The sequence below is a fragment of the Capra hircus genome, chromosome 25, assembly GCF_001704415.2.
Source record: "Capra hircus breed San Clemente chromosome 25, ASM170441v1, whole genome shotgun sequence".
NCBI lineage: Eukaryota > Metazoa > Chordata > Mammalia > Artiodactyla > Bovidae > Capra > Capra hircus.
In genome coordinates this window covers 19,825,899-19,845,276 of record NC_030832.1, presented here as the reverse complement: position 1 = coordinate 19,845,276, position 19,378 = coordinate 19,825,899, and the positions used below count along the sequence as shown (strand labels likewise).

Here is a 19,378-nt window from a genome sequence, read left to right as displayed (position 1 = left end):
CATGTTAAAGGTACACACACCCCTCCACCCAGCGATTCCACTCTGAAGCGCTCAGAGCTTCAAACGGAAAATAAATGCTTCCTAAGTCACAAGGCTGATCTTTTCAGAACATAAGTTACATCAAACCATTTTTCTGCCTAACACCCTGCGGCAGCTTCTCTTCACATTCTTAACAAAACCCAAATGCCTTTTAAGGCTACAACGCCTGTGTTAGGCTGGCCCCTGTCCACTTCCCCTCTGGCCTTGGCGGCTCTCCCAGCCCACGGGCTTTTTCTTTGTGTTCTGTGAGTACTGGGCACCCATTCCCACCTCAGGGCCTGGGTACTTGCTGTCCCCTGTGCCTGGAAAACCTTCCCAATCTCCCCACAGTGGGTCTTTCTCATCATTTGGATCTCAGTTCAAAAGTCACCTTTCCAGAGAAATCTCTGATTTAATTCAAAGAATCCCTCTCAAACGCACATCCAGTCACTCCTTAGCACCTCACTCTGTTCTGTTTTCTTCACAGAGATTTCCCCAAGCTGAGATCCTCTCATTTACTTCTTTATCATCTGTAGCCCTGGTGCCTTAAATAGTGCCTGGCAGAGAGCAGGCCCTCAGCACACGTCCCCGGAATGGATGAGTGGTCTGAAAAAGTGTTCTCTGTAGCATAATCAGTAACAGCAAAAAGAGGGAAGAGCCCACAGTGACCATCAATGGAGGCGTGTTACATAAACTACAGTTTCTCTACACCATGGAATACTATGTGACTGACACCAAGAAAAAGGAATCTAGATATACAAAGACGTCCAAAGACTGTCAAGAAAGAGTTCAGCAACACTGTAGGATACAAAAATCAACAGTCTTTCTATGCACTAGCAATAAAAACTCAAAAATGAAATTAAGAAAACAACTTCACCTATAATAGCATCAGAAAGAATAAAAAGCTTGGCTAGGGAATTCCCTGGCAGTCCAGTGGTCAGGACCCCATGCTTCCATGACAGGAGGTACGGTTTGTTTTGATCAAGATTCCAGAAGGCACTCAGCCAAAAAATTAAACCAAAAAACCTGACAAACAGAAGTGCAGGACTTGAACAGTGAAAAACAAAACACGTCAGAAGAAATGAAAAAAACAAAAGACTAAAGTAAGTGTAAAGATACCCTGTGTTCACAGATCAGAAAATTTAACATAGCTAAGTTTGAAATACTCCCCAAACTGATCTACAAATTCAACCCAATCACTATCAAAATTCCAGTGCCTTTGTTGAATAATTTAACGGACTGGTCTTAAAGTTCATATGGAAATTCATGGGGCCCAGAATAATCAAAAGAATCTTATAAAAGTTGCAAGAATCATACTTTCTGAATTCAAAGCTAAAGCTAAAGTAATTAAGACAGTTAGCAGTGGCAAGAGGACAGACACAGAGATCAACGGAATAGAATTTAGAATCCAGAAATGAACATTTACAGCCAATTGATTTTTGAAAGGGGTGTTAAGACAATTCAATGGGGAAAGAATTATCTATCCATTAGGACTTTTTTCATTTTTGCTACACCATGTGGCATGTGGGATCTTAGTTTCCCAATCAGCAGTAGAACCCAAATCCCCTACGTTGTAAGCAGAGAGTCTTGACAACCAGACCATCAGGGAAGTCCCAAGAATAATCTTTTCAACAAATGGTGACAGACCAAGTGAATAGACACATGCAAAGGGATGAAGCTGAACTCCTTCCTTACATTATACAGATTAACTCAAAATGGATCAAAGGCTTAAATACAAGAGCCGAAACTCTGGGAAGAAAACACAGGAGAAAATCTCTGCAAAGCTGAGTTAGGCAAAGCCTTAGGATACTAAAATTACAAGCAACAAAAGAATAGATACATTGGACATCATCAAAATTAAAAACGTTTGTGCTTCAAAGGACAGCACCAAGAAAGCGGAGGGACAACTCACATATTGGAAAAAAAATTTTTGGAAATCATATGTCTGATATGGGACTATGACTCATACTATTGTTGTTGAGTTGCTAAGCCCTGTCCAACTCCTTTGCAACTCCACAGACTGTAGCCTGCCAGGCTCCTTTGCCCATGGAATTTTCCAGACAAGAATACTGGAGAAGGTTGCCATTTCCTTCTCTAGGGGATCTTCCTGACTCAGGTATCAAACCCGTGTCTCCTGCAATGCAGATGGATTCTTTACCACTGAGCCACCTGGGAAGCACCAGGACTCATACTACTTAACAATAAAAAGAAAAATAACCCAAATAAAAATGGGCAAAAGATTTGAATGCACATTTCTCTAAAGAAAATACACAAGGCCAATAAACACATGAAAAGATGCTCAACATCATTAGCCATTAGGGAAATACAAATCAAAGTCACACGCAGTAGGACAGTCCAGTGGTTAGGCCTCCACACTTCCACTGGAGGGGGCAAGGGTTCAATTGTTGGTCAAGGAACTGAGATCTCACAAACTGTAGGGTGCAGTCAAAAAAAAATTTTTTTAATGGAAAGTGACAAGTTTTGGTGAGGATGTAGAGAAACTGGAAACCCTCATACACTGTTAATAGGAATGTAAAATGTTGCAGTCACTTTAGAAAACAATCTGGCAATTTCTCAAAAAGTTAAAACACAGAATTACCACTTGCTCCAGCAATTATGTCTGTGTACTAAGTTGCTCATGCTCGTGTACGACTCTTTACAACCTTATGGATCACAGCCGGCCAAGCTCCTCTGTCCATGAGGTTTTCCAGGCAAGAATACTGGAGTGGGTTGCCATCCCCTGCTCCAGGGGATCTTCCTGAGCCAGGGATCAAACTCATGTCTCCTGCGCCGGCAGGAAGGTTCTTTACCACTAGCACCACCTGGGAAGCCCTCCAGCAACAATACTCCAAGGTATAATATACACAAGAGAAATGAAAACAGGTCCACAACAAAAACTTGTGACATGTGTTTCACAGCAGTATTATACAAAATAGCCAAAAGGGAAAACAACCCAAATATCCATTAACTGATGAACAGATAAATAAAATCTATACAACAGAACCCTATTCAGCCAGGAAAAGGAATGAAGCACTGATGATACTAAGTGAAAGAAGACAGTTCAAAAAAAGACGATAAACTGAATGATTCCATTTACCGAAAAATTCCAGAAAAGGCAAACCTATAAGAAAGTATATGAGTGGTTGCCCAAGGATAGGAGAGGGGAGAGTTGGGAGGAAATGAGGAACAATCTCAAAAGGGTTTCTTTTGAATTGATGGAAATGTTCTAAAATTGATTGTGCTGGTTGCATCACTCTAAATAGATTTAAAACCACTGAACTGTACACTGTAAATAGGTGGGCTGGAAGGTTTGTGAATTATATTTCAATAAAACAAAAAGTTAAAAAAAGAAAAAAAAATAAGATAGACAAGGAAAACCATTAAATTTAAAAAGCAAGTTGCAGAAGAGCAGTTACATTATGGTGACCCTATCTGTGCTAAAAGAAAAGGTACATTTGTAGCTCTGTTAAAACTTCCCTGAAGGGCCTGTAAGAGCATTACCAGCACTGGGATGGGCAGTGGGACTGGGAGCTGGGGGGTGGAGGAAAGTTTTTAACATTTTGTACACCTCTATATTGTTTTAACTTTTTATAAAGCTGGGTTGCTGTCAATATAAAATAATAAATAAGTGAAAGACAAAAAAAAATTTTTAAGATCAAGTCAGTAATTCCAATTCTTCTTAACAGCTCTTTCCATTAGCAGGCAGGCTTACTGACCTGAGGCTTCAGCACTTTTTCTTTAAAAAAAAAAAAAAAGATGCTTACTTAAATATATTTTTATTCATTTATTTTTTAGCTCCACTGCACTGCACCTGTGATCTCAGTTCCTTGAGGAGGGGTCAGACCTGTGCCCCCGGCCATGGAAACACAGATTTTTAACCACTGGATCACCAGGGAAGTTCCCTTCAGCACTTTCTTGACAGTCATCAAGAAAGAAATATATTTATATTCTAACCCAGTGCATACCTACGAAATGTAAGTTAAAATGTCAGGAAACTGTACTTAGCTTTACTCTGTACAATGCACTCTTGCTATTTTCTGCTCTTCTTGTTTTGCTTTTCTCTTTCTTTTTTACTCTTTATCCTTAACGCACCACCCACACTGATTTCTCAACTCAGTTTGAAAATCGCTGCTCTGGGTGTCAACTGCCGAGTTTGTCTCTGACCCTCTGGGCAAGACAGTCACCGCCTGGATCTGATGCCAGAGCCACCTGATCCTGCTTGTTACCAAAATCGTCCCCAGGCCCTGTGCCCACTTCTCTCCACCCTTGGCCACTCCTAGCCCCAAGGCCTACTCTGCCCTGGTCAGCCCTTGGCCACGGTCCCTGCTGACCAAGACAGATGGTTGCCTGGGGCTGCACCCAGCCAGGGCACTGGCCTCTGGGGCCACACCCGCGCCAGGGGAGGGGCCAGAACCACAGCTTCAGCTTCAGACCGCCGGGCAGTGTAGCCCAGTGGTTAAGAGCCCGGGCTCAGAAGCCAGGCTGCCAAGGGTGCAAATTCCAGCTGTGCTGCTGGCGACCCGGGCTACATTAATTCATCTCACTAACTCCCCCATCTGTGAGGGCAGCTGAGTGGGGAAACAGCCGGACTGAGGTTCCACGGTGGTTCACAGGGGAATTCGGACCATTACCCCAGCCCTCGGCCACGTCCCACCGCCGATCTGACCTTTTCCTGGGAAACAAAAGCAGACAAGCAGCTGTGACCCTGGCTGGCACAGTGCCTTGTACTCGGCAGGCACTTGATAATGGATTCCAGAACTGAGTGAGGGGGATCTGCTTTAAAAGGCTGTTCGGTGATCATAAATTTGCTCTTAAGGCAGCTGTGGCAACGCCTGCTAACTACCCCCTAACAGCTCTTCTCTCCTTCATAATAACAGAACCATGGCTTTTCGGCCAAGCATGTGGCCACTCAAAACAAAGTCTACATTTACCAGATTCCTTTGCAATTAGGGATGACCATGTCACCAAGTTCTGGCCAAGGGGGTATGAGCAGAAGGGCTGTATGCAACTTTAGGGAAGGGTTTTTTAATTTTATTTTATTCAAGTACAGTTGATTTACAATGTTGTGTTAATTTCTGCTGTACAGTAAAGTGATTCAGTTATATATAAAAATTCTTTTTCATATTCTTGTCACAGGATATTGAATATAGTTCCCTGTGCTACACAGTAAGACTTGCCTGGTGGTCGGGGGGCGGGGTTAAGACTCTGCATTCCCAATGCAGAGGGCCTAGATCAGGGAACCAGATCACATATGCCACAACTAAGACCCAGCACAGCCAGATAAATAAATAAATATTTTTTTAAAAAAATTAAGAGAAACTATCACAACACTGTTAATTGGCTATACCCCAACACAAAATAAAAAGTTAAAAATGAATAAATAAAAATTTTAAAAGAGGAAGTATACCTTTCTGCTCTCTCTCCTTCCTGCTGGCTGGAATGCAGGTATGATGGCTGGAGCCCAAGCAACTAAATTTATCCATGAGAAGGAAGCCATGTGCTGAGGATGGCAGAGTCATGAAACAGGGAGAGCCTGGAACAGCATAATCTCACATCATGGGGAGCATAATTATCCTGGACTCACAATCTTCAGAGTGTGCTATCTAAACTTATATAACACATTATAGTTTTCTTTTTTTCCTACAAGTTGCTAATTCTGTCTGGTCCAGGAGCCCCTTCTCTTCCCTGTCATAAAAAGCCATATCATATCTCTTATGACAAACTGATGCCTGGGGAGGTCAGCCTGGGAAAACTGTAGTCTCAGTCCAGAGCCCTAATGTGGTAGCTGCTTCCACATCTGCCCATAAAGATGGAGCCCCTGGGGGATGTTGGATTCCCGTAAACAAGCAAGGAGCCCTCCCTGGCCCATAACTCAGCCCCACGATGCCTGTTTCAACACCTACCCTCCTAGGAATCTCCATCAAACCTGGGCTTTGTTTGGCCCACAAAGGGCTTCTGTGTGAGCAGAGAGACTGAGACTAGGAGCAGAACCTCGGTTCCCAAGACGTCAGGATTCTCAAGAAGCTCTCCTCTGTCCTCACTCAGACATCCACATCTTTCCTTCCTAGCCCGTGACACATCCTGGGAAAATACTTCTATGGCGAGGCAGCTGAACAGAGCTCTGAGTCAGGCCTGAGTTCAAGACCCAGCTCTGCCACTTCCCAGCTGTGTGACCTTACCTCTTAGGCTCAGGTTTCTCACTCTAACCTGGGATGCAGAGCTGCACTCACCCCTCTAACTAGACAGGGCTGGCACAGAGCAAGCATTAAGACTATAATTACCATCATCATTTTTATTACCATCACTAAACAGGGCCGAGTCCTGGGTCCCAGCCAGACTGGTGACCTGGATGCCTGGTTAGCAGCCAAGCCAAGCTTCTTCAGGGGTCCTCAGGGAGCAGGCTATCTTAGGCTCTGACTGCCGAACCACTGCTCACTGTGTCCTGCCATAAAGGGCTTCTTTGGCAGCCACAGGGGAGGAAATGATGACTGCAATGCCTAGGTCAAGTCCTGTGGGCCAGGCCACAGTGACACCGGCCCGCCCTGGGGCTCCCCTCACCCCTTGGAGCTGACTTCCTGCCATAGAAATGAGCTGGAATCTTCCACCTACCACTCCTGGGAGCCAGCACCCCAGAGCCAACATGGGCCATGCTGAGCTGCCAGGATATCCACTAGTATATGCCCAACACAGCAGAACTCACCAGTCCTTAACTGAACCACAGTGGGCCGGGTGACTTGTGGGTCACCTCATGTCGTACAACTGTTTCTGTTTGGGGATCTGCTTGTCCCCAGCTCTCGGGTCATGTGGTTGGGGTTGGGGATTCAGCCCCAGGTAACAGAGTATGTCACATGACCCTGCTAAGCCCATCACAGCATGCATGTACTGTTCAAAGTGACTGACTCAGGGATGGGCATGTGACTCAAGTCAAACCACTATGGCCCAATCCCAGGTAAGCCTGGGGCTTTCGCTCGAGCAACTAGAAGAGAGGATCAATCATTTTCTGCAGCATGTTAATCTGAGACAAGGGCTGAGGTCATCTGAGAACACCTGGTTGACATTTGGTGAAGCTGACATTTGGTGAAGAGCAGAACAAGACATGCAGAGAAAAATGAATAGTGATGATACCATTTGAGATCCTGAATCCAAACATGCTTGAAGCCACACTGCCTGCCTGGACTTCTGAATTATACGACACAATAAACCCTTGCCCTTTGGGGTATGTGGGGGCCAATCTGGCTGAGTACACATAGATTTTGAGTTATCTGCAATAAGAAAAGTCCAAAACCCAACCAGGACTTAGGGTCACTGTACGTTATTAACACATAATTTTTAAAAATCTTTCATTAAAACACTGGAGAAGGAAATGGCAATCCACTCCAGTATTCCTGCCTGGAAAATTTCATGGAAAGAGGAACCTGAAGGGCTACCGTCCATGGGGTTGCAAAGAATTGGACATAACCGAGCACACACACGCACCTTAAAGCACAGGGTTAAAAACAACACCCCCTTCCTGTGAGGGCCACTGTGTGCGCGCACAGGTTAGGTATGCTCAATTCGAGTGAACAACCTGTGCAACAGCCCACGGGCAGCTCTGCTTCCCACCTCCAGGGGCAGCCGCTTCCAATTTTCTAGACGTGACTCTTGGTAGATAACACCATCTCTCTAAGTAACATGCTTTCTCTGTTATTTCTTTTCTTACTTTTAATTACTTATTTTTGGCTTCACTGGGTCTTCGTTGCTGTGCACGGGCTTTCTCCAGTTGCAGCATGTGGCCTTCTCACTGCGGTGGCTTCTCTGGGTGCGGAGCACAGATTCTATGGCACATGGACTTCAGTGGTTGTGGTGCACAGGATTAGTTACCCTATGGCACGTGGGATCCTCCCCGACCAGGGACCGAACCTGTGTGCCCTGCCTGAGCAGGCAGGTTCTTGACCACTGGATCACTAGGGAAGTCCTCTCTGTTATTTGCTATCTATCGAGTTTCTGATGTGATAAATGAAACTGTAGTTCCACTTCCCCTCATTACTTCCCTCCCCCACTCTGCCACTCCGACTGGTAGGTCTTTTGCTGCTTTCTTTAGAGACCATGCCAAGAACTCTCTCTTTTAAAATTATTATGAGTATAGCTGATTTCCAATATCATGTTAGTTTCAGGTACATAGCAAAGTGATTCAGTTGTACATATATATTCTTTTTCAGATTCCTTTCTATTATAGGTTATCACAAGATACTGAATGTGGTTTCCTGTGCTACACACTAAATCCCTGTTGTTTAGCTAGTTTATATACAGTAGTGTGTATCTGTCAATCCTAAATCCCTAATTTATCCCTTCCTTCCCTTTCCTCTTTGGTAAGTGTGTTTTCTGTGTAAGCTTATTTCTGTTTTGTAAATAAGTTCATTTGTATCTTTATTTTAGATTCTACCTATAAGTGATTTCATACCATATTTGTCTTGCTCTGTCTGACTTACTTCACTTAGTATGATGATCTATAGTTCTATCCAGGAACCCTCTGTCTTATCCCACTAACCAGAAGGAACGATGGATTTCTCATGAGTTCATCTTACCCAAGACAGATGTGGTTTTTATGCTGCAAATGAGTGATAAGAAAGCAGAAGAGGCCTTTGCTCCCACTGGCCACAAAAATGCACAATGTTTACTGAACTAAGACAGACAAGTACATGTGGACAGCTTACGGTGTCGAAGGCACCATGCTAAGCTCTCAACGTGGACTCTCCCTTCTGGCAATGACAGGTGACACTAGGCAGAGAAATGACTGCCCATCTCCGACAGGGCCACTCCAGGGAGGGAAACTGAGTGGACCCAGGCTGCCCTAGACTGCTCCTGGCTTGCTCCAAGGATGTCCTGAGCTCTAGCTTGAGTTCTCAGTTCCCTTCAAACAAGAAACACAAACTTACCTTGGTGCATTCCCGGGTTCACTGCAGCATTATTCACAATAGCCAAGATATGGAAACAGCCTAAGTGTCTGACACATGAATGGGTAAAGAAAATGCGGTATATCTATTTGTTGTGTTGTTTAGTCACTAAGTCGTATCTGGCTCTTTGCAACCCCACCGACTGCAGCATGTCAGGCCTCCCTATCCTTCACTAGCTCCTGGAGTTTGCCTAAGTTCATGTATTATGTACACAATGGGATATTATTCAGTCTTAAAAAAGAAGGAAATCCTGTCATTTGCAATAACATGGAGGACATTATGTTAAGTGAAACAAGCCAGACACACAAAAATATTGTATGATCTCACTTACACGTGGAGTCTGTAAAAGCCGAACTCAGAGAAGCAGAGAGTAGAATGGTGGTTGCCAGGGGCTGCGGGTGGGGTGGGGGAAATGGAGAGAGAATGTCAAAGTGTACAAAGTTTCAGTTATAAGATGAATTAAGGCCTGGAGATCTAGTGTACTGGCAACTATAGCTAATAATACTGAATTGTGTACTTGAAATTTGCTTAAGAGAGTAAATCTTAACTGTTCTCACACACACACACAATCAAAATAAAACAAATGGTAACTATATGAGATTATGGATGCATTAATTAGGTTGATTGTGATAACCATTTCACAAATATATGTGTATCAATTCATCACATTTTATACCTTATGTGTACAATTGTAATTTGTTAATTATACCTCATAAAGCTGGTGAAAAGGCACATAGGATGCTCAACATCACTAATTGTTGGCGTGTGCGTGTGCTTAGTCACTCAGTCGTGTCCAACTCTTTGCAACCCCATGGACTGTAGCCCACCAGGCTCCTCTGTCCATGGGATCCTCCAGGCAAGAATACTGGAGTGGGTTGCTATACCCTCCTCTAGGGGATATTCTCAACCCAGGGATCAAACTCGCATCTGCCAGGTCTCCTGCACTGCAGGCGGATTCTTTACCCACTGAGCTACCTGAGAAGCCCAATCATTGGAGAAACACAAATAAAAACAACAATGAAGGATTCTTCCAGTGGTCCAGTGGATAAGAATCCACCTCCAATGCAGGGAACGTGGGTTTGATCACTGGTCAGAGAACTAAGATCCCACATCCCACAGGGTAACACAGCTCACCAGCCACAACTAAGACCCAACACAGACAAATAAATAAACAAATATTTTTTTAAAAAACCCACAATGAGATACCACCTCACACCTGTCAGGATGGCTATCATTAAGAAGCCTACAAATAAAAATGTTGGCAAGGATGTGGAGAAAAGGTACACTTTTGTGTGGGAATGTAAAATCACCAATTTGTAAATATGTAATACAGTATAGACTGTATAAATATGGAATACAGTGTAGACTTCCTCAAAAAGCTTAAAATGGAACTGTAATAGGATCTAGCAATTCCACTCCTGGGTATATATCCCCAAAAAAAGAAAACAATTCAAAAAGATACAAGGACCCAATGTTCAGCATTCATAGCAGCACTGTTTACAACATTTACAACAGGCAAGATATGGAAGCAACCTGTGTCCATCAACAGGTGAACAGATAAATAAGGTGTAGTGCATGCGTGCATGCGCGTGTGTGTGTGTGTGTGTAGTGGTGCTGGTTTAGTTTCTAAGTCCAGTCCAGTTCTCGTGATCCCATGGACTATAGCCCACCAGGCTCCTCTGCGGAGAGGATTTTCCAGGCAAGCATACTGGAATGGGTTGCCACTTCCTTCTCCAGGGCATCTTTCCACTCAGGGATCAAACCCAGGTCTCCTGCACTGCAGGTGGATTCTTTACTACTGAGCTATCAGGGAAGCCTATATAAATATATAAAAACATACACATGTATACATACATATTACACAATGGAATATTACCCAGCCACAAAAAAGTGACGAAATTCTGCCATTTGCAGTAACGTGGATGGACGCAGATATTATTATGCTTAGTGAACAAGTCAGAGAACACTGTATGTTAGCACTTATTTGCTGAATCTAAATATAACAAATGAATGTTTATAGGAAAACAGAAACAGACTCACAGACACAGAAAACATAGTGGGGACAGGGAAAAACAGAGAGGCACATTGAAAGATCCTGACTGCTATGTATAAACTAGACAAACAACAAGGATACATTTACAGCACAGGGAATTATAGCCATTATCTTGTAACAACTTTCAATAATCTATAAAAAAACATTCAATTACTATGCTGTACACTTGAAACTAATACAATACAGTAAATCAACTATACTTCCATTTTAAAATAGTTGGGAAAAAAACCAAAGCTCAGTGTCGTGCCCAAGACCCTGCATTCTGCAGTCACAGGACCCAGCTTGAATCCTGGCTCCCCGGCTAGAAGCCTGAAGTGCTCATCAAATGCCTTTCCAGGCTGCGTTTCATTTATTTGCTGGGGGAGGGGATGGCAACAAAAGTGTCATATCAGGAGTTACTAAGTCAAGCCTCCAGCTAAAAATTCAGGTCAGTGTCTACCGTATCCGCAGCATAGGGTAGGTATTCATAAATAAACATTTATTAAAACTATCTCAAGAAATAATACAGTTCATGTCAGAATGTCAGAGTAAAAGGACTGATTTACAGATGTCCCCACCCAAGAACCACTCACTATTCACGACCAAGTCCTCATGTCCCGGTCCCTGCACCTGAAGGACCCTCTTTCCGGAATGCCTCTCCCAACTGCTGCCAAATTCTTCTCTTCCCTTCAAAATCCAGCTCAAATTTTTACCCCCTCCAGAAAGACTTCTCTGGGTTTCCATTATACCCAGAAACCCCAAAGTCCGTCGTGGGCAGACTAATGCCCCCCTCAACAAAGATGTCCACACCCTAATTTTCAAAGCCTGCAAATATACTCCCTTACGTGGCAAAATCAACTTGGCAGGTATGACTAAATGAAGGGTCTTGAGATGAAAGATTATGCAGGATTATCCAGTGAGTCTTTATAAAAAGGAGGCAGGAGTCAGAGCAAGAGACGAGACAATGAAACAGGAGTCATAGAGAAAAATTTGAAGATGCTATGCAGCTGGCCTGGAAGACAGGGGAAGTTATGCCATGCTGGAGGCCTGCAGAAGCTGGAAAAGGCAGAGCAACAGATTTTCCCTGCAGCCTCCAGACAGAACATAGCCCTGCTTTTGAACTTGGCTACCTTGGCTTTTGAATTTCTCACCTCCAGAACCATAAGGAAAGAAATCTGTTGTTTTAAGCCACTAAATCTGTGGCAATTTGTTACAGTAGCAACAGGAAACAAATGCAGTCTAGACAGTAGGGCAGGGGACACTTGGCAATGACTGGAGACACCTCTGGCTGTCACAAGATAGCTCCCACAACAAAGAGCCGTCCAGCCAAACTCTCAATAGTCCTGAGGCTGAGAAACCCTGCTCTAGAATGACTCTGGTGCTATTCCAAGGAGACGTCCCCATCCTCCTTTCCTCCTCTTCTCTTTTAAAAACACGTTTCCACGCATACCAGAAAGAGACAGAGAAATCAGCTTACTCACTGATGAGAGCAGCAACCCACAGCTGAACCCAGGAAGACAAGTCAACATTCACTCTGCTAAGGCTCATAAAAACAGTCACTGTGCTTCGTTCATATGAAGCCATTATGATTCAAAGGTGATTGTTTTAAAAACCAAAAATATACCTTTTAGAATACAAAGCACAATATTGTAGGTATAACTTCAATGAACAAAATGCACAAGAGGGACTGAATTTTAATTTTTAATTATTTGCACCCTTCTCATGTTCCCAGGACACTCTGTACTCTTGGTGGGTCAGACCAGAGAGACAGCGTGTCTCATTTCTCAGGGGAACTCTGTGTTTACACAGCCTCTCGGTGCCCAGACCATGTGAGTGTCTGGAACAAAAGGGGCCGTGTCTTGGTCCTTCTAGCTCCTAGCCCAGAGTACAATGTCTGGCACACATGAGGTTCCCTAGAAATGCAGGGTGCATGAACGAATGATTAACTGGGGAAAGGTGGGCCATTTCTGCAGATATAATGGGCATTGTAGGCATGGAGGAATAGAGGGACTATCAGGTTACAATTACAAGGCATCTAGGGGTTACTTAGCCAGGAGACACAGCTGAGGATGTGGGAAAACCTGAGTGGGAAAGCCTGGATCATGGGGAGGCCCTCAAAAAGCAGCCAAGACCAGAATTGGGCCCAACAAGCTTTGGAGATGAACAGATCTGGGTTCAAGTCTGGGCTCTGCCACTACTAGCTGAGTGCCGTTGGGCAAATTAGCTAACCTCTCTGAAACTTGGCTTCCTCGTGTGTATAATTCACTCATCTACCAAGTGGGGCAGTGTGAGCAAGGTGGAGAAGAGGTGAGAGAGCTGGTCTGTGGTGCAGAAGCCAAGCTGTCCACTGTGTTTTGCATACCCCTGCCCAAATCCTTTGCATCTAGGTGAGGCCAGGGGGCTACACATGAAGCGGTGGAATGCGGACAGAAGTAACTTGCGCTGCTATCAGGCCCATCCCATCCCTGAGGCCCGTTTTCGGCACCCTGGTCAGCCTCCCTTGCACTGCAATCCTGTCCTGAGACATGCAGCCCAGAACAGAGTCACAGCTTTCCAGCACCACTCACAAAGCTCCTGCTCAGCCCCCTGGAGAACAAGGGTTCCCCGCTCCCTGGGCTCACCCACACAGTGCCATCTGTTTGGCACACGCCCTAACCTGCTCTCCCTACCCATCCCCTAGCCAGTTCTGCTCATCCCTCAGGTCTCAGGTTAGATAGATGTCACCTCCTCCAGGAAGCATCGCTGGAGCCCCAGGAGTCTGGCGCCATTAGCCTCATCCTACAGATGAGGAAACTGAGGAACAGAGAGGTGAAGTGACTTTCCCCTAATCACGCGGCTAGAAGGCAGGGGAGGTGGGTTTGCAGCCAGTGCAGATCCATCCAGGATTTCGCTCAGTCCTGACTTCCTAAACCACTTTCAAACTGTGATTCCTGGGACCACTAGCAGGTCCCACTTTTACTGGTCACTTGTGCAAATTCTGGGGCCCCGTGCCAGTCCTGCTCAAGTAAACTCTGGGGGTGGGCCCGGCAAGCTGTATTTAAACAATTCCTCCAGGTGGTGTAGATATGCACCGAAATTCAAGAACCACTGGCCCAGAGACATGTTCTCAGTTGAGCCTCCTGCCTTTTGGCCACTCCCTGTGGAATCCTTGCAAGGTCTAGAAAGTGTCCCAGCTGGAGAACTAAACACTGTCTGCCCTCTGATTTTCTAGCCATCTGAAATGCTTCTCTGGGTGTTCCACGGCCCTGGGTCTTTGGACAAGACACTGTCTTCTACTTTATCATCAAGCCTGTTAGTGACTCACATCTTCCTTTGTTGGAAGCCTGCTTCTTGTGCCCATCAGCCTTGGTGGCAGGAGTATAATTCAGCAACACTTGAAGGGCCAAGCCACTTTTATATTGCAGTGAGCACTATAGCCACTTTCTTCTAGAACATTCTCAGTTCACTGGGGTTACGTCTGCAGCTTCTTGATCAGCAGAACTGATCTCCCCAGCACAAAAATGTTTATTTTTAAGTCAGTCCAGCAAGCCACTATTACATTGAATGCGGTCCTGGTCATCAACACTTCCTGAATCAGCTTTAAGAATCAGACCAGAAAGAGTAAATCTTAAGAGAATGAGCCTGAACAAATCCAAGTTTCTGCTGGTGACCCTCAGCTTTCTTCCATACTGCTCTCTGTGTCCTGGCACCTGGATGTCAACCCTGCCAAAGACTGGACCAGACTTCTTTGGGGAATCTGATCAATGTGAGAAAAAGGGCCTAAAGACACCCTCCCCTGCGGAACACCAGATCACCCCGAGGGGAAAGCCACAACCGAGAAGCCCCTCTCATACCTACAGATGTTTCATAGGGCTTCCTGGAGCCCCAGTTTCTTCAGCAGATAGTCACAGACCACCCGAGAGGTGGAAAGGAGAGCTCCCGTCAATCAGGGGCCCAGCCACCTTCCAGGGTGTGGCTCTGCCCTCTGCCAGGCCCTCACAGTCCTCTCAGCTCTGCTGGTAAATAGGAGAATGGGGGAGGTTTTTAGGGTCCAGTCTTGGGGGAGACACACACTATTTCTGCTCATATTCCAACAAGCCAAAACTTAGTCATGTGGCCCAACAAATTATAAGGGAGCCCACGAAACGCAACCAGGATGATATCCCAGAAAGAGGAGGACATGGTGACCAACAGCCATCTCTGCCCCATAATACATTAAAAATGTTTAAAGATCATATCAGTGATACATCCTTAGTCAGCCAGAAAGTACTGTCCTGTCACCCAAAGCACACACACACACACACACACACACACACACATGCACACACACACACCCTGCTGCAAATCACAGAATGTACACAAGTGACCATATGTAAACAGATAATTTCAAGGGATCCTCAGACCCTGACTTCCTCTCTCCCCACTCCCTACAAAAGATAATTTGGGACAGCAGCTCACATCCCTTCTTGAAGAATAGGAGAGGAGGGGGGATGGCAATTCCAATCAGCTTGTTACACCTGAAATCCCAGCAGCTTTATTGTATTTGTTGAATAAATGCCTGGAGTGAAAAATGAAAGGTGCTCTGGAGACCAGGGAGAAGGACACCTAGGAAACTCTAAATCCCACTTCCTCCCACAGGCATCCTTTCCATCACCACCTCCAGGAAGCCTTCCCCAATGACCCTTCACAAGACCTCCCCCCTGCCCACGACACACACGGCATTATCAGCTCCCACCTGCTTGCTCTGTATTCCTTCACTTAGCCCAACTTGCTCATTAGTACCTGCTGTTAGATTACTCTGGGCCTCAGTTTCCTTCTCTGTAAAATCAGAGTGGTAGACAATTTCCTGTTTGAGCGGCCCCCAGGCAGCAGCTTCCAGGGCCGAGAACCCAGAAGTCAGGCTCCCACAGAACTTCCCCTCCTGCAGACTAGCCACCCTCCTCCCAGCAGCCCATGTGTCTCACCGGGGCGCAGCTGGGCGGGTTCCCCGCAACCCCCGAGGCCCGCGCAGCGGATCTAGGCCGGGACTCACCCGGGGAGGCCCCCGCCCCGCCACTCCGCATACTGACGCCCGGCCCCTTGGCGCACTTGCCCACGGGGCCTGCCAACACCCGAAACTCTCGCAGTCAACACTGCAGCAAGGGTGCGTCGACACTGTCCTTGAGGTTCCTGGAACTGGGGCCTCTTGTTCGGGGCCCAGGTGGGGGATGCGGCTTCGGGCTCCGCGGGGAAAGGAAGGCAGCCCTCCCCCACTTCTGCGGGCCCCGAGGCGCCCCAGGCGGAGGCCCCCAAGCTGCCTCTCCCACACCAAGGAGTGCCAAGTATTTTCCCAATAGGCTCTGCCGTTAATCGGCACGACGCTCCCATTTTACAGAAGCAAGCAGTGAAAGCCGAGGAGCTGAACCCTCACATTCTCCTTCCGCCTCGAGCCCCGCTTTAAGCACCGGACTCTGAGCGCTCCGGACGCCGGCAGCACCGGGGCGCGCCGGCTTGCAGCGCCGGATCCCGGCCCCCTTGGCCAACCGCGGCCCCACTTACCTGCCTCGGGCGGCCCGGCGCGGCAGCCGCTGCTCACGGCCGCGAGGATCCAGAGGAACTGGCAGAGGCTCGTGGCCCGGTGCTCCAGGGTGCAGGGCGGGCGGGCCCCCCGAAAATGCCGGGGAGCGGCGAGCCGGGCGCGCGGGCCGGCGCTCGGGGGAGGCGGCGGCGGCCGCAGGAACGGTCCCGGGGCGCGAGGGGTGCGCGGAGCCGCTGGAATGATCCCGGGGCGCTAGGGGAGCGTTCCGAGGGCGACCGTCAGCGGGGCTGGGGCAGCTGCAGCGGCAGCGCGACTTGCGGGAGGCGGATCCCCACACTGGCAGAGCTGGGGCTGGGGCCGGAGGCGGCGGGCCGGGGCGGGGCCGCGGCGCTCACGTGGCCGCCCCCAGTGGCCGCCCGGGCTCCTGCCGCCGCGTGGACCTCCCGGCGCTGCGTCTGCGGCTCACTAGCCAGCTGAATACAGAGCTTCCGGATCTAACGCCTGGGGCGGGCCTGGCCACCTACTGGCAAAGGGGGCGCCCGCCCAGCGGGTAATTTCAGAGGGGACGGCTAATCCCTTGCTCTCGTACCGCACCCTCCCATTCTCCATCCGCTGCCTGTCTAGTTCCTGTATTCTAATCCTTTCCAAAATCAGTAATGATCCGGTCTCACTGTACGCCTCAAATCGCTTTTTTTCTGATCTCTGCTTTGCAAAAACTTAGGTATGTATGACTATGGCAGTTATTTGTGTAATTATTTGTATAGTACGTTGCTTTAGTCCTCAGCGCACGACTTGGCATCTGCGTGCGTGCTAAGTTGCTTCAGTTGTGTCTGTGACTCTGTGTGACCCTATGGACTGTAGCCCGCCATGCTCCTCTGTCCATGGGATTCTCCAGGCAAGAATACAGGAGTGGGTTGTCATGCCCTCCACCAGGGGATCCTTCCCGGCCTCGCACCTAGCAAGTGTTTAATAAATACCTGGGAAATGAACGAATAAATATGGAAAAGTATAACGAAGAAAAGGAAATAAAACTAATGATAACCACTGTGAACAAGTTCATATTATATCTTCCTATTTTCCTAGTGAAATTTTAGAATTTCATAACTCTTAAATTTAGAAATAAGACTTCGTTGGTTGTCCAGTGGTTCAGACTCTGGGCTTCCACTGCACGGGGCACAGAAAAAAAAGAAATAACACTGATATGTATCAAGCGTTTTTTCTCATACTATCTTCATGTCAACCTTTGTAGCTGTATTGTACAGATCATAAAACTGAGGCTTATAGAGATACACTTGCCCAGAAGATTTCCAAGGTAGGGGCCCCAGGCAAACACAGAGAAACAAGTGCATGCAGGCAGGCCAGAAACAGAGACAGGGTTACCTAAGTATGATTGTGGGAGTGTTTACATTTTTCCTAACAAGAGTGGACTCTTACCTATTTCTCCTATCCACTCAACACTGGATTGTAAACATGTTTCTGTGGTCAAGGGCTACCTGTCATTTGCAATGCCTTCTTGGATGAGCCCTTTTGGAGTTGTGATAAGAACTGATATTTACAGGACATTCACTTTGTATCAGGCACTGCGGTAACTGCTTTATAGACATTATCTTTTTTAATTCTGGTCATAATCCTCTTATTGTCCCCACTTCATAAACAGGGAGACTAAGGCAGGTTAAGTGACTCTCCCAAGTTTACATAGGAAGTCGCAGATTTTGACCTAGGTCTCAGTATATATTGACCACTCCCTAGAATGTCCTGTCCATTAGTCTTGACTCTTCAGTTTTGTGTGTGTGTGCTCAGTTGCTTGAGATGTCCAACTCTTTGCAACCCTAAGGACTGTAGCCTGCCAGGCTCCTCCTTGCATGGGATTTCCCAGGCAAGAATACTGGAGTGGGGTGCCATTTCCTAATTTAGGGCATCTTCCCAACCCAGGGATCAAACCCCTGTCTCCTGCGTCTCCTGCACTGGCATGAGGATTGGTTATCATTGCACCACCTGGGAGGGCCACTTCAGTTTTTGTGGCCCCTGAAAATTCAGATTCTGTTGGGAGAGTGCAGTCCTTCAGCTAACCAGCTGCAATGGTCTCTAGGGAGTAGGTACAAGTTTATGAGGCTTGGGGAGAGGGTGACATTCAGGCAGCACCTCATAAGGTGGTGAAGGGAATGGAAAAAAAAGAAATGGTCTTGAAACCATTGGTCTTCGAGTGTTTTACCCTTTGGCCTAAATACTACAAGTTTCAGAAAATGCAAGATCTAGAAGATACATATCATTTTTGTTTAAAATATTGGTTCCATTAGTCACCTTCAAAAAACTTTGGCTTTCAGCATAAAACAAAATTATACCTGGAAATTTTAACCACGGGAAAGCTGGACAAGAACAGAGTCTGAGCTAATCTGTTCAAGCCCAAAGAAAGGCAAAAAAAAAAAAAAAAAGACTGCTCTACTTATAGCTCTGTGGCTCTAGACAAGTTATTTGGCTTCTTTTTTCCTCTCTATGGTGTATGAGCATCTTTTGTTTTTAAGGAACCAGTACACCCTATTCTCGATTCATGAGAACAGCCCTCTCCACTCTCCTGGCTCTAAGACTGGACACATGACTAGACCTGGTCAGTCAGTATATTCCAACACTTTTGCCCCATTCATTGGTTCTGGGAAGAGCATGTGACCCAAGTCAGGCCAATGAGATACTAATTTGGGTCTTTTATAGCAGCCATTTTAAAAGGAAATCTCTTTGAAGTAATCTAAATGTCCATCAGCAGATAAATGGATAAAGATGTGGTGTGTGTACACATACACACACATGGGCTTTCCTGGTGGCACAGATGGTAAAGAATCTGCCTGCAATGCCAGAGACCTGGGTTCAATTCGCAGGTCTTGTCTGGAAGACCCTCTGAAGAAG

At 46.4% G+C, this 19,378-nt stretch overlaps 1 protein-coding gene across 3 annotated transcripts in view; it reads right to left on the bottom strand.

The window, feature by feature from the left end:
- EEF2K (eukaryotic elongation factor 2 kinase) overlaps positions 1–16,628 on the bottom strand; it is a 68,096-nt gene extending 51,468 nt beyond the window's left edge. Inside the window, exon 1 of one of the 3 annotated variants that reach the window (XM_018040608.1) lies at positions 16,501–16,628. The gene's annotated coding sequence lies outside the window, so the exon portion shown is untranslated. Of the gene's footprint in view, positions 1–20; positions 164–16,500 lie in introns of those variants that run through there. The other 2 variants (XM_018040605.1, XM_018040606.1) reach the window with 2 other exon arrangements.